At 35.5% G+C, this 13263-nt stretch overlaps 1 protein-coding gene across 4 annotated transcripts in view; it reads right to left on the bottom strand.

Moving 5' to 3' along the window:
- The window catches only part of SPOP (speckle type BTB/POZ protein), a 100478-nt gene that overhangs the window by 85247 nt on the left and 1968 nt on the right, over positions 1–13263 (bottom strand). For 2 of the 4 annotated variants that reach the window (XM_077164712.1, XM_077164708.1), the window contains exon 2: positions 918–953. The exons of the other annotated variants lie outside the window; for them this stretch is intronic. The gene's annotated coding sequence lies outside the window, so the exon portion shown is untranslated. The remainder of the gene's footprint in view (positions 1–917; positions 954–13263) is intronic. 4 annotated transcript variants of the gene reach the window in all.

A 13263-nucleotide genomic window follows, 5' to 3' on the forward strand; every position in this document is an offset into this window, starting at 1 on the left:
TTTAGTACTTTTAGAAGAAAATGTAATCTGTAACTTTAATATCTTAGTACAAAGGAAAATTCCTTTATCAAGACACATAAACACAAACCACAAAGGAAAAACATAATAAATCTGATTAAAGTTTAAAACTTCAGTTCAATAAAAGATAAACTAAATTTAAAAACAAAACAAAGAGATAGTACTTCACACACACTACTGAAAAATGAAAAAGTCTTATAAACCAATTGTTTGCTAGGATAGTAAAACCAAAAGTCTCATACAATTTTTGGTGGAAATGTAAGTTGGTTTAATCTTTTTAAAAAACAAACTAGCAATGGTTAGTAAAGTTGAAGATATTTATAACCTATAATCCAGCAACCCCATTTCTAAGCATATACCTAGAGAAATTCTGGCAGACCTGCCCAAGGAGCCATGTATATTATTGAAGGGTTATGTGTAATAATGACAAATTGGAAATACCTTAAATGTCCATTAACAGGAAATGGAAAAATAAACTGTGGTACAATATACTCGTACAATGAACTGCACTTTAAAATGCACTTAAAAGCATTTAAAATGTAATTAAAATGAATGGACTAAAGCTACATGTATCAACCTAGGTAAACCTCAAGGACAAATATCAAGTTACAGAACAGGACATCTTGGATTATAGCATTTACATACAATTTGAAAATGATAAACACGAAATACAGGACAGCTGTTACCTCTGAGGAGGACAGCAGAGAAAAGAACAGGAGTATACCAAGGCTTCAATAGTCCAGTGATTTTTTATTTATTATAAAAAATGCTTTGAGCAAATATAGCAAAATGTTAAGATTTGATAAAACTGGGTGATAAGTATATGAATGATATTCTATGTTTTTCTATATGTTAAATTATTCTATGATTTTAAATTTACTCAGTGGCAGAATTCTCACCTGCTATGCCAGAGACCCAGGTTCGATTCCCAGAGCCTGCCCATGCCAAAAAGAAAAAAAAAAAGTTTAAATTAAAGACAGCACACTATGACCCAGCAATGCCACTCACTACTTGGTAGTTATGTAGAAGAGCTGAAAGCACAGACACAAACAGACATTTGTACACTGATGTTCACAGCAGTATACATCACTGCCAAAAGACTGAAACAATCTGAGTGCCCATCAACAGACGAGTGGAGAAACAAAACGTGGTATATACACAGAATGGAATATTATGCAGCAGTAAGATGAAATGAGGTCCTGAAGCATATGACAACATGGATAACCTTGAGGACATAATGCTGAACGAAATAAGCCAGACACAAAAGATAGATACTGCAGTATTTTGCTATTATGACCTTGGTTAAAGGTAAACTCAGACTCTTAGATCTAGAGATACACAGAATCTAGAGATAGGTCAATTATTACCTAATGAGGTTGAACTTAAATGTAAGGGATGGATAGAAGTGAAGGCAGTTCATTAGCGGGTTTATAAAGTAATATTGTCATATTGAAGGTTAACATGATTGAAAGTGGTTGTATAGAGCCATGTATCGCACTGATTAACACTACAAATATAAATAAGTTCTCGCATGAACTATTTTGAAAGTATGGATCTTGTACAGAGTCAGTAATAGAGGGGTATGGGGGAAAACTACTAGTGCACGCTATGGTCTATATCCAACAGGAAGATATCAACAATAGCAATACCAGGGGTAAATAACTGGGGGTGGGAGTGGGTGGGTAGGACAAGAGTTAAGGGGAGATTGGACTTTCTATTTGGTGAGTGTATGGTTATTGGTTATTTTTCTCTTTGGTGCAATGAAAATTGTCTAAAAATGAGAGTGTTGATGATTGCACACCCAAGTGAGGATACTGTAAGACATGGATTATTGGCTTTGGATATTATCCATGATGCCCAATGTATGGAGGGGGCTGAAGGATACATAGAATGAGAGGCTGAATGGCAAAGGTGGTGTATACATATGATGGAATATTGTACGGCTACAGAAAGGAATGAAGTTGTGAGGCATGCAACAAGGTGAATGAACCTTGGGGACATTATATGGTGCAAAATAAGCCAGAAACAAAAGAATAAATACTGTATGGTATCTTTTAGAAAATACTTGTAAGAAAATTGGAACCTAGACTGTAAACTCTTCGGCAACCACATTTAATCCGGAGCTGTAAATGTTATTTCTAGATTTTGAAAGGCTGTGCTATATATGTATAACCTGGTATTTCCCTGGAACTCTGGGTACCTGTGTGACACCTAAGATTCAGAGTTGGAGTTTTGCAGCTCTAAAATTCAGCCTTGCCACATACAGCAACTGTTAAAGAAACCAAAAAAGAGATCAAGCTTCAGTTAGAAATTAAAATGAAGCTGATCTGGTCTGGATTAAGGTAAATCAGTATACAGGGGCAATGACGACATTGTCTGTATTTTAGAACTTCACCTACAGTATGACACCAAAGGAAGAGAGATTTTATTTGTCCAAAACCTAAATTTTCTATAGCACATAATCTAACTCAACCTGTCTAGATATTTCATTTAAATAACCCAAAGATATGGAGCCCAGAATGGGAACGAGGGCTTGTAATTCTGTATAGCTTAGTGTAATACCCACATACATCTCAGAGTAGGTTAGGCAGATAATTAAAAAGTACTGGCAAAGTCCCTTGAGGGACTGGGGGAAAAATATGTAACTGATAAGCTTTACTACCAGGGAAACCCCTGATGCTGTCTCAAACATTAGACTCCCAAGTCAATAGGCCAAGCCCTTAATCTTAGGCTTGCTCTTATGAAGCTTATTTCTGTAGCAGAGAAGCTAAGCCTACCTGTAGTTATGCCTAAGAGTTACTTCCAGAAAACCTCTTTTGTTGCTCAGATATAGCCTCCCTCGAAGCCCAACTCTGCAAATAAAATCATTACGTTCCCCCATAAGTGAGACATGACAACCAGGGGTGAATGCTTCCCTGGCAACGTGGGATATGAACCAGCGATGAGCTGGACCTGCTAACGTGGAATCAACAGTGCCCACTTGACCAAACGGGGGAAAAGAAATGTAACAAAATAAGGTATCAATAGCTAAGAGAATTCAAACAATTCTGGAGGATACTCATAGGCCAGCTTTAGTTAGATATTGCTAATTACCATGGTTTGTCAAACCCCAATCAATATCATTCTTGTTAACCCTAAAGAACACCTAGCATTCTATTTGAGATTCTACAGAAGTTTCATGCACTAAGATTACTTTCCAGAAACCTACAATCTTCAGATGGCTCCTAAGCCAGATAAGCTCTGAAATTCAGATGGGCCAGGCTCTGCAAGAACATCAATTCATTCTATTCTATATTCCATATTATCAACACCCTTTTCCAACAAGAAAAAGTTAGCATAGGCACAGCCCACTATCCCTAAAGATTGGGAAAAGGATCAAAGGAGAAGGAGAAGTTATAACAGAGAAAATAGGATTTGACAAATGAGAATAACTGCTCAATCATTATATTGATATTTCTTTTAGTCTCCCGTGTCTCGGAGCACCTAGAAGGAAAAACCTAAAACTGTGAAATTGTAACCCATATCAAACTCTGAAATCAGTGGTATAACTACTTGTTACAACATACTTTGAAACTTATTGCTTTTGTGTATATATGTTCTATTTCACAATAAAAAAAAGTTAAAAAAAATTTTAGGCAACACAAATGATTTTCCACATTTTAAAACTGTCATTTTTATTTACCGCAAATTTATACGTGACTAACTGTTTCTACATACCAAGAAAAGGAGTATATAAATCTAAACTGAAGGAAATGAATGATTACGTGCACATTTTTTTCTCTTACCAAAAGTAAACAAGAGGAATTAGAGGCTCCCAGAGAACCACTGCAAGCTCTTCTCTGTTACGGCTTGTACTGCAGCAGTAAGGTTTATGCTAACAGCTTCTGAGAAAGAAACAGCCACGAATAAAGGTCTCTATGGTCAAGCAGGGGTTACTGCCTGAGTTTAATTCGCACTGTGAGGTCTGTGTTCAGGCCTCCCTAAGCTGCATGACCAGCTTTGCCATAGAGAACAGCCAGAAATCCCTGCCGTTTCTTTAAAATGTGATGACAGTTGTAAGAATGAAGAACCAAGCTTTTTCTAAAGAAATTGTACTTTAGAAGTTCTTTTCTGGTAATGGGAGGTAGTAATACGCAAAAGTAAAAGAAGCTACTAGATCTTACTAGCAAATATGTGAGCACAGCCTTTCAGAGTGATATGCCGTGCCCCAAAATGAGCAGAAGAAACAGGTGTACTTCTCTAAACATACAATTGGAATTTAATATGGCACCAGTATTGTTATGAAACCAGGCTGAGAAAAACCAAGTAAATATGACAAGATGGTAAAAAGAAAAAGGAATTTCAGATAAGTATCAGAATAATATTACTGTCCAGCTTTAAGTGATTTGAAATGAAATAAGATTTCTCAAAATACTGATATATGGCAAAAATCTGAAAAAACGTTTTTTGCTAAGGCAAGAATTAGTCCAGCCCCTAACAGCAACTTTATAATACAGTTTCAAGGTATCTTTCATTTGCGTTAACCTTCCTTAGTATGACAGATTTTCAGAAGCACTGTGAATATATCAACATTTCTCCTGAGTCTCTAGTACATGATAGAAAGCCAGAGGATTCAGCACTGTTCCAGACTTAGAGTTAAGACAGTCAGATTAGAGTTCATGGCCTATCTGAAATTTTTCCCTAAAAAAACAATTTGTCTCACTCCTTTTTCCTGATGAAAATCTAGTGATAATGAAAAAAATATGCTATTACAGCATAATCTTGCATAATACCCTAACTGTGTGGAGAAAGGAGTGTAAATGAGGAAAAAGGAGAAAAGAAAAACACATATGTGTTCACTTACAAAGATATGTCTATATAACCATCAAAACCCCACATTCCTAATAAAGCCTGTAAACACACAATTTGCCTCTAAATTTCATACAGGGAAATTTCCATCTCAGGAAAAAAAATCAAGGCTCCTCATGAGAGAAGAAATTCTCCATTCTGCTACAGTCAGCCTTATATTAAAGAAAGGGGGTGGAAAAAAAAAAAAAGCAATGCTTTCTTCAGAGACACTGTCCATCTTTCAGGAAGTGGTATTCAAGAAAGAAAATCTGTGAATTCTAAGATCCAGAATCCAGTAAAGCTTTAGGCACAAGTGTGAGTCAAATACTAGGTGCTTTGTGTTAAAATAAATGTATCTTTAGTTTTTGGAATTGGGTTCCAAATGCTCCATCAAGGAAGTGAAAGGGAAGAAAATATGATATATAAAATGATATAGAGATGAGGATTCCATACCTGGAACAAGAAAAATATAATAAGCCAGGAACTTCTTATGCCAAAAAGTAAGGGAGCGCTTATACATCAAAGTTGAAGGACTCCCACAGGTCAAACATGAGACATTTTGAGCAATAGAAAGAGAATGTCTAAAAATGTTTGTAAAACATAGAATAAATTAAAATCCATGAGCTTATAATAATACTAAAACGAAGAGAGTAAGAAAGAAAAACAATTCACTTACCATGACTGGTGGTGATTACACCATTGTCTTATTCAGAAAATTATTAAGGGGAAAGAAATAAGAATTTCCTCAGATATTTACTGAGAGCCCCACCTCAATCAAGATGGCAGAATGAGATGTTTTAGGGCTCCATCTACTCGCAGAAGCTTTGAACAACCAGGAAACATTGGCAAAAACATCTTTCTCAGAGCTCCAGAAAACAGTTAAAGGACTGCAGTTAACACCAGGAGTACAGAATCAAGAAAACTCTTCTTAAAAGCAGTAGGATCTCACGATGCTCTGGCTGATCCCACTTCTATCCTTCACTAGTTCAGTGCAGAGCCAACCTGTGCTCCTGGTACAAATCCCTAGTCCTGGTTTGGGGAGCACAGTGGCTCTCATGCACATGCTGGAAGCATGTATTTTTGTACAATCTGTCTGGTATTAGCCTGAGGAACTTGTTCCAGAACTTGTCCTATATGTAGAAGGCCATTCATAGAATTCTCACAGAATGCAACGGGAGAGCAGTCAAATTGTGCTGCCTGGTACTATAGCAGGAGGATCAAACTTGAGTCATTCCAGAAAAAGGCTTTTTTTAAAAAGGCCCTAAATATGCTCAAAGAATGAAAGGAAAACAAGGATAAATAACTGAAGGATATCAGGAAAACAACAAATGAACACAAAGAGAATATCAATAGAGAGATGGAAATTATGAGAAGGAAAGAAACAGAGCTGAACAGTAACAAAACTTAAAAATTCTCTAGAGGGGTTCAACAGCAGATTGAAGCTGGTAGAAGAAACTATCAGCAAAGTGGAAGATAAGACAACTGAAATCATCCTGTCTGTGAAGCAGAAAGAAGAAAAATGAAGTCAACAAGAGCCTGAGGAACCTGTGGGACACCACTGAGCATACTCAATATATGCATTATGGGAGGCCCAGAAGGAGAAGAAAGAGAAAAAGGAATAGAGAGAATAGTCAAAGAAATAATGGCTGAAATTTTACCAAATTTAATAAAAGACATGAATATACACATCCAAGATGCTCAAAAAACTCCAAACAGGATAAACCCCAATAGATCCACACCAAAACATATTATAATCAGACTGTCGAAAGCCAACCAAGGGAAAATTCTAAAAGCCACACAAGAGAAGCAACGTGTCACGTACAAGGGAGGCTCAATAAGATTAAGTGCTGATTTCTCATCAGAAACTACAGGGACAAGAAAGAAATGGGATAACATATTTAAAGTGTTGAAAGTATAAAATTGCTACCTAAGAATTCTATATCTGGCATAGCCGTCTTTAAAAAATGAGGGAGGTTTCCAGACAACACAACAAGCAAACCCACCATCCTCCACCTATCTACGTGGGACATGACTCCCAGGGGTGTGGACCTTCCTGGCAACTTGGGACAGAAATCCTGGAATGAGCTGAGACTCAGCATCGAGGGATTGAGAAAACTCCTAGAATGAACTGAGACTCAGCATCAGGGGACTGAGAAAACCTTCTTGACCAAAAGGGGGAAGAGTGAAATGAGACAAAATAAAGTGTCAAAGGCTAAGAGATTCCAAACAGAGTCAAGAGGTTATCCTGGAGGTTATTCTTACGTATTAAACAGATATCATCTTGTTAGTCAAGATGTAGTAGAGAGGCTGAAGGGAACTGCCTGAAAACGTGGAGCTGTGTTCCAGTAGCCATGTTTCTTGAAGATGATTGTATAATGATATAGCTTTCACAATTTGACTACATGATTGTGAAAACCTTGTGTCTGATGCTCCTTTTATCTACCTCATCAACAGAGGAGTAAAACATATGGAATAATGATGAATAATAGGGGGAACAAATGTTAAAATAAATTTAGATTGAAATGCTGGTGATCGGTGAGGGGGAGGGGCAGGGGGTATGGTATGTATGAATTTTTTTCTGTTTTCTTTTTCTTTCTTTTTCTGAACAGATGCAAATGTTCCAAGAAATGATCATGATGATGAATATGCAACTATGTGATGATATTGTGAACTACTGATTATATATGTAGAACAGAATGATCAAAAATTAGAATGCTTGCATTTGTTTGGTGTTTTTTGGTATTTAAAAAAATAAAAAAATTAATAATAAAAAATACAATTATTTAAAAATAAGATAGTAAGTGAATTATCTCAATTGAAAAAAGAATACTTGTATATCATAGAAATTTTTGATATTACAAAAAAATTAAATAAAAACTGATGATTTCAACATTCAGAGATGATAACTACTGCTAATATCTTAGCATATTTCTTTCAGCAATTATTTATAATTTAGGAAAAATTAAAACCATATTATATATTAAAAAAAAAATGAAGGAGCGATCAAGACATTGCCAGATAAACAAAAGCTAAGGGACTTTGTCTCCAGAAGAAATTCTAAAGTGAGTTCTGCAGACTGAAAGAAAGGGCATTGGACAATTGACTGGGACCACTTGAAGAAATAAAGATACTGGTAAAGATAATGACATGAGTAAATATAAATGCCTGTACTACTGTACTTATTTCTAACTACACATTTTACTTCATACAGGACCTAAAAATGCAATGATAAATTGGTGATTCTGAACAACATTATACATGTAATGTATAAATATGTAATCTGGAGCAAGAACAACATAAAGGTGGGAGGATGCAGAGGTATAGCAATAGGGTTTACACATACTCTTGGAGTTAATTTGGTATTAAAACAAACAAGATTGTTACAGATTTAGGATATTAAATTTAAACCCCATAGAAAATACTGGAGAACAGTAAGCTCATGGAGACAGATAATAGAGTTAGGTTGTCAGGGGCAGGGCCAGGGATATAGGGAATTAATGCATGATTGGTATAGGGTTTCTGCTCAGGGAGATAGGGAAGTTTTTGTAATGGAAACTAGTGAGGGGAACACAATATGATGAATGTGTTTAATCCCACTGAATGGTATGATTGGGAGTGAATGAGATGGGAAAAATTTATTTTGTATATATGTTCCCACAATTAAAAAAAAGGAAGAGTAACTAAAGAGACAATGACAATGAGATGTAATACATGATCCTGGGTATGATCTAGTAAAACAGGAGAAAAGCCTCAAAGGGACATTATTGGGGAATATGAAAAAACCAAAATATATAATGTAAGCTTTGCATCAACATTAAGGTGTTTGAACTTGATAACTACTCTTAAAGTACTTACAAAAGTGAATATCCTTGTTCTCAGGAAATGTATCATGCAGTATTAAGTGTTCAAGGAGCATGATGCATACAACCTCAAGTGCTATAAAAATGGATTGCTAAATAGACAAATAGGTAAAGAGATGGATAGTGATATATCAAATGGCAAAATGTTGAAATTGGTGGTTCTGGGTCTCGGTGAGGGGGATAAGTAGGGGTATGTTAGAGTTCTCTGTATAAATTTGTAATATTTTTGTAACTGCCCTTTAAGTTTGAATGTGTTTCAAAATTAAAAATTAAAAAAAATTTTAATTCACCTCAACTTTTTAATTGAAACTGTCATTTAATCCTTATTGACGAGAGAAATCTTTACAGAAGATTGAAAGCTAATCAATTAAAAGGAACGGAAGAATTAGAAAGTCACCATTTTGCAACAACCAATGAACTCGTTGCTTCAGGCAAGAATCATCAACAGAGTTAACGTCATTAGATGACAGGCTGCTAGAGAAGTATAACAGTATATGCCAGTGTCACCACCCTACAGATTAGTTAGAAATTACAAAAGGGAAAAAAATGTCTTTACAATGGAGAAATCTGGTATTCACCAACTTAAATTATCAAACTCACCATCATTAACAGTAGGGCATTATGTTTCTCCTACTGTGATACAAATATAAGGCACTAGGAAGTATTCTGACCAAAAAATGTTTAACCTGAATCTAATCAAGCCTTTAGTCCTGTCAGTTTACAGAGATACAAAATACAGGGATAAATGCAGGAAACCCAGGTTCAGTCCCCGGACCATGCATCCAAAAAAATAAGTATAAAAAAAATACAGGTATAAAGGAACGAGTTAAAAGACAACATAAGGGAACAACCAGAAAACTACAAGAGACAACAGGCCTGGTCTCTTCAAAACCCCAATATCATGTGGCTTCTGAATAGACTGTTCTACATTTTAAAAGAGACTAAACAGACATAACAAATATAACATCTGACCATTTATTGGGTTCTGTTTTGGATAAAAAAATACAAGCAGTTCAAAAAGTCATCTTTGAGACAACCTGGGAAATTTGAAGATGAACTGAATATCAGATGACATTAGGAAGTTACTGTTAATTGCTTTAACTGTGATCATGTATGGAAAGAACAATTAAATAAAGCAAGGTTTTTATCTTAAGAAGATGCATATAAAGTATTTAAGGGTGAAGTGTCATGATGTCTGCAATATAAAAATGCATGTATCCCTAGCCTACCTATGGGTATGCCTATGCTGCTCAGAAATGGCCTTTTCTCGCTAAGTCCAACTCTGCAAGTGAAACCATTGTCCTCCCCCCTATATGGGACATGACATCCAGGGGTGAAAGTCTCCCTGGCAGTGTGGGGGATGACCCCGGGGACAAGCCTGGCCCTGGCATCGGAAATGACATGCTATCCTGACCAAAAGGGGAAAAGAAGTGTAACAAATAAGGTATCAGTGACTGAGAGAGTTTCAAATAGAGTGGAAAGGCTATTCTGGAGGTCACTCTTACACGTTTCAGTTAGACATTGCTATCATCACTTGCCAAAACCCAATAAAAACCATTCCTGTCAATCCTAAAGAATACCTAGGGCATTATATACGATTCTACAAAGGTTCCATGCACTAGGGTAACTCTCCAAAGCCTACAACCTCCAGATGGGTCCCTGGACCAGATAAGTCTGAAATGCAGAGGTGCCAGCCTTTCCAACACATCAACTAGTTTCATCACCCTATCCCACATTATCGACAGCCCCTTCCAACATGAAAAAGTTAGAATGGGAATAGCCCAAATACCTCTAAACAGTGGGAGAAATATCTAAGGTGATGGTGGAGTTATACAGAGAAGGCTGGGTTTAACAAATGAGTATGAGTGCTAAATCATTATACTGATATTTCTTTTAGCCTCCAGTACCTTAGAGCAGCTAGAAATAAAAACCTAAAACTGTGGAATTGTAACCCATACCAAACTCTGAAATCTGTTCTACAACTAATTGGTGCGATGTACTTTGAAATTTATTGCTTTTATGTATATACGCTATTTAAAGAGAAGGAGGAGTATAACGGAGAAGATAAGATTTAACAAATGAGTATGACTGCTGAATCATTATATTGATATTTCTGTTGGTCTCCAGTGTCTTGGAGCAGCTTGAAGAAAAAAAAATGAAAAACTGTGGAACTGTAACCCATACTAAACTTCAAAATCTGTTCTATAACTATTTATTAAAATGTACTAGGGGGCAGGCCATGGTGGCTTACTGGCAGAGTTCTAGCCTGCCATGCTGAAGACCTAGGTTCGATTCCTGATGCCTGGCCATGTAAAAAAAAAAAAGAAAATTTAAAAAAAAAAAGTACTTGCAAATTTCTTTTTGTATATATGCTGTATTTCACAGTTAAAAAAATGTATGTATTATATATATATATAACCATATGCACATATACAGATACATAAAGTAAATGTGGCAAAATATGAACAGTTGTTGAATGTAGGTGATGGGTATAAAGGTGATAATCATACGATTCTTTCCATTTTTTTGTATGTTTAAAACTTTTCACTTGAATAGTTGTAAAAAAAAAAAAAAAAAGGCTCACAATGCACTTCCTCCGGGAAGGTCTCCCAAATGAACTCTCCTCTAAACCTCAATCGATGTTTTACAAGATCCTCCCAGAATGGAGCACAGCACATTACTCTTTCCATTCCATTTTCTGACTGTTCTCTTATTGTTTCACATATTGAATAGATCTGGTTTTCCAACAAGATTGGAAGCTTCTTCACACACTAATGTCTTTTAATCCACTTCATTTCTTCAAAGCTCATAGTGAAGTATTCTGCAATCAATAGACTCTTAAAAAATGCTAGTACCAATACTCTGCACAAAAACAATCGACATTCAGTAAAATACGTAAACTAACTGGGTTAGCCTTTCAATTTACCACTCCTCAACAGAAAGACAGTTCATTTATATAAACAATTCTGAGTCAATGCTATCAAAAGACGATCACAAAATTTCACATACAGAAACCAACATCTAAGAATTGGAGGAAGAAATTGGAATACAGGTTCTATTTATTGTCTTCCTAGCATTGTCATGGATTTGTTGTTATCCAGGCATATGATTTGTTCTTATGACATTATTCTTCAGTCGAAGTATACCCTCCACCCACCATCTGCAAAACAGCGACAGTATTTATCCACAACTCCTTGGTGAAATGAGCTTAATGAGCTACATATTGAACTCTTAAAGCGTAGATTAAAAAACCCACACAAAGATTAAAAATTTTGATAAGAGTGTTGGTGAGGATACAGTCATATACGCACCCGCTGGCAAGAATATAAATTGGCATAACCTCTATGAAGGCAATTTAGCAATATCTAACAATATTTAAAAATGCACATACCCTTTGATCTAGCACTTGTACTAGGAATTTATCTGACACCCATGAGCCTAATTAACACATACAAGGAATTCATTTTAGCACTGGAAACAACCTAAATGTCCAATAAGAGTGGCATGAGCAACATACATCTATATAATGGAATACCTGCCTTCAAAAAGAAGGAGCACTGTATGTACTGTATGGAATGATCACCAAGATATATTAAGCGAAAAAAGCAAAGTGCAGAATAATGGGTATAGCATTTTATCACTCGTATAAAACGAACAAAAACACCAAAGCATACATAGGTGCATATACTCATATAAGCATAGACTAACTCTGGAAGGATAAGCAAGATCCAGATGACAACAGTTGTCTTTGGAGAGAATAACCAGATAGATGATGGCAGACTAGAAGAGAGGCTCTACTTTCTTTTACTATGCATTTTTTTTCTTTATTAGAAAAGATGTGGGTTTACAGAACAATTGTGCATAAAATATAGGATCCCCATATAACCACTCTATTATTAACATCTTGCATAGGTGTGGAAAATTTGTTACAACTGATGAAAGCATATTTTTATAATTATATTATTAACCTAGTAAGTTCACTGTGTAACGTATTTCTGAGGATTTTTAAAATATTTTATTCTGTTACTATATATACAACCTAACATTTTCCCTTTCAATCACATTCTGATATATATTTCAGTGCTGTTAATTACATTCACATTGTTGTACTACCAACATTGTACCTTTTGAGTTTTGTTTCATATGTATGTACATATGTTAGCATTTTAAAAAGTAAATTTTTTAAACAAGACTTTGCACCAATACAAATTTTTTACTGATACTCATCTTAATCCTAAAAGCATTTCATGTCTACAGACCATAAAAATTTTAAATGAGGGTTGGGTAAATTCAACCAGATGAAATATTTCCAGATAAGAACAAAGCACCCTAGATGACGAAGTCTACTGAAAAGACAAGACATTTATTACCTTGTTTTGCTTCAAGATTTTACCAGAACCTGATGGAAGTCTCATAGGCAACATTAAATATATTCAAGTACCATATTAGTCACTCTGAAGAGTTCTAAAAGGGAAAGTTGTCACCAAAGAACCAAATGAACAACTGCCTTCATCCTAAATGTGGGGTTGTCCCAGTAACTTATATTCTTTAGTCTTCA

Source organism: Tamandua tetradactyla, chromosome 6 (genome assembly GCF_023851605.1).
Source record: "Tamandua tetradactyla isolate mTamTet1 chromosome 6, mTamTet1.pri, whole genome shotgun sequence".
Taxonomy (NCBI): domain Eukaryota; kingdom Metazoa; phylum Chordata; class Mammalia; order Pilosa; family Myrmecophagidae; genus Tamandua; species Tamandua tetradactyla.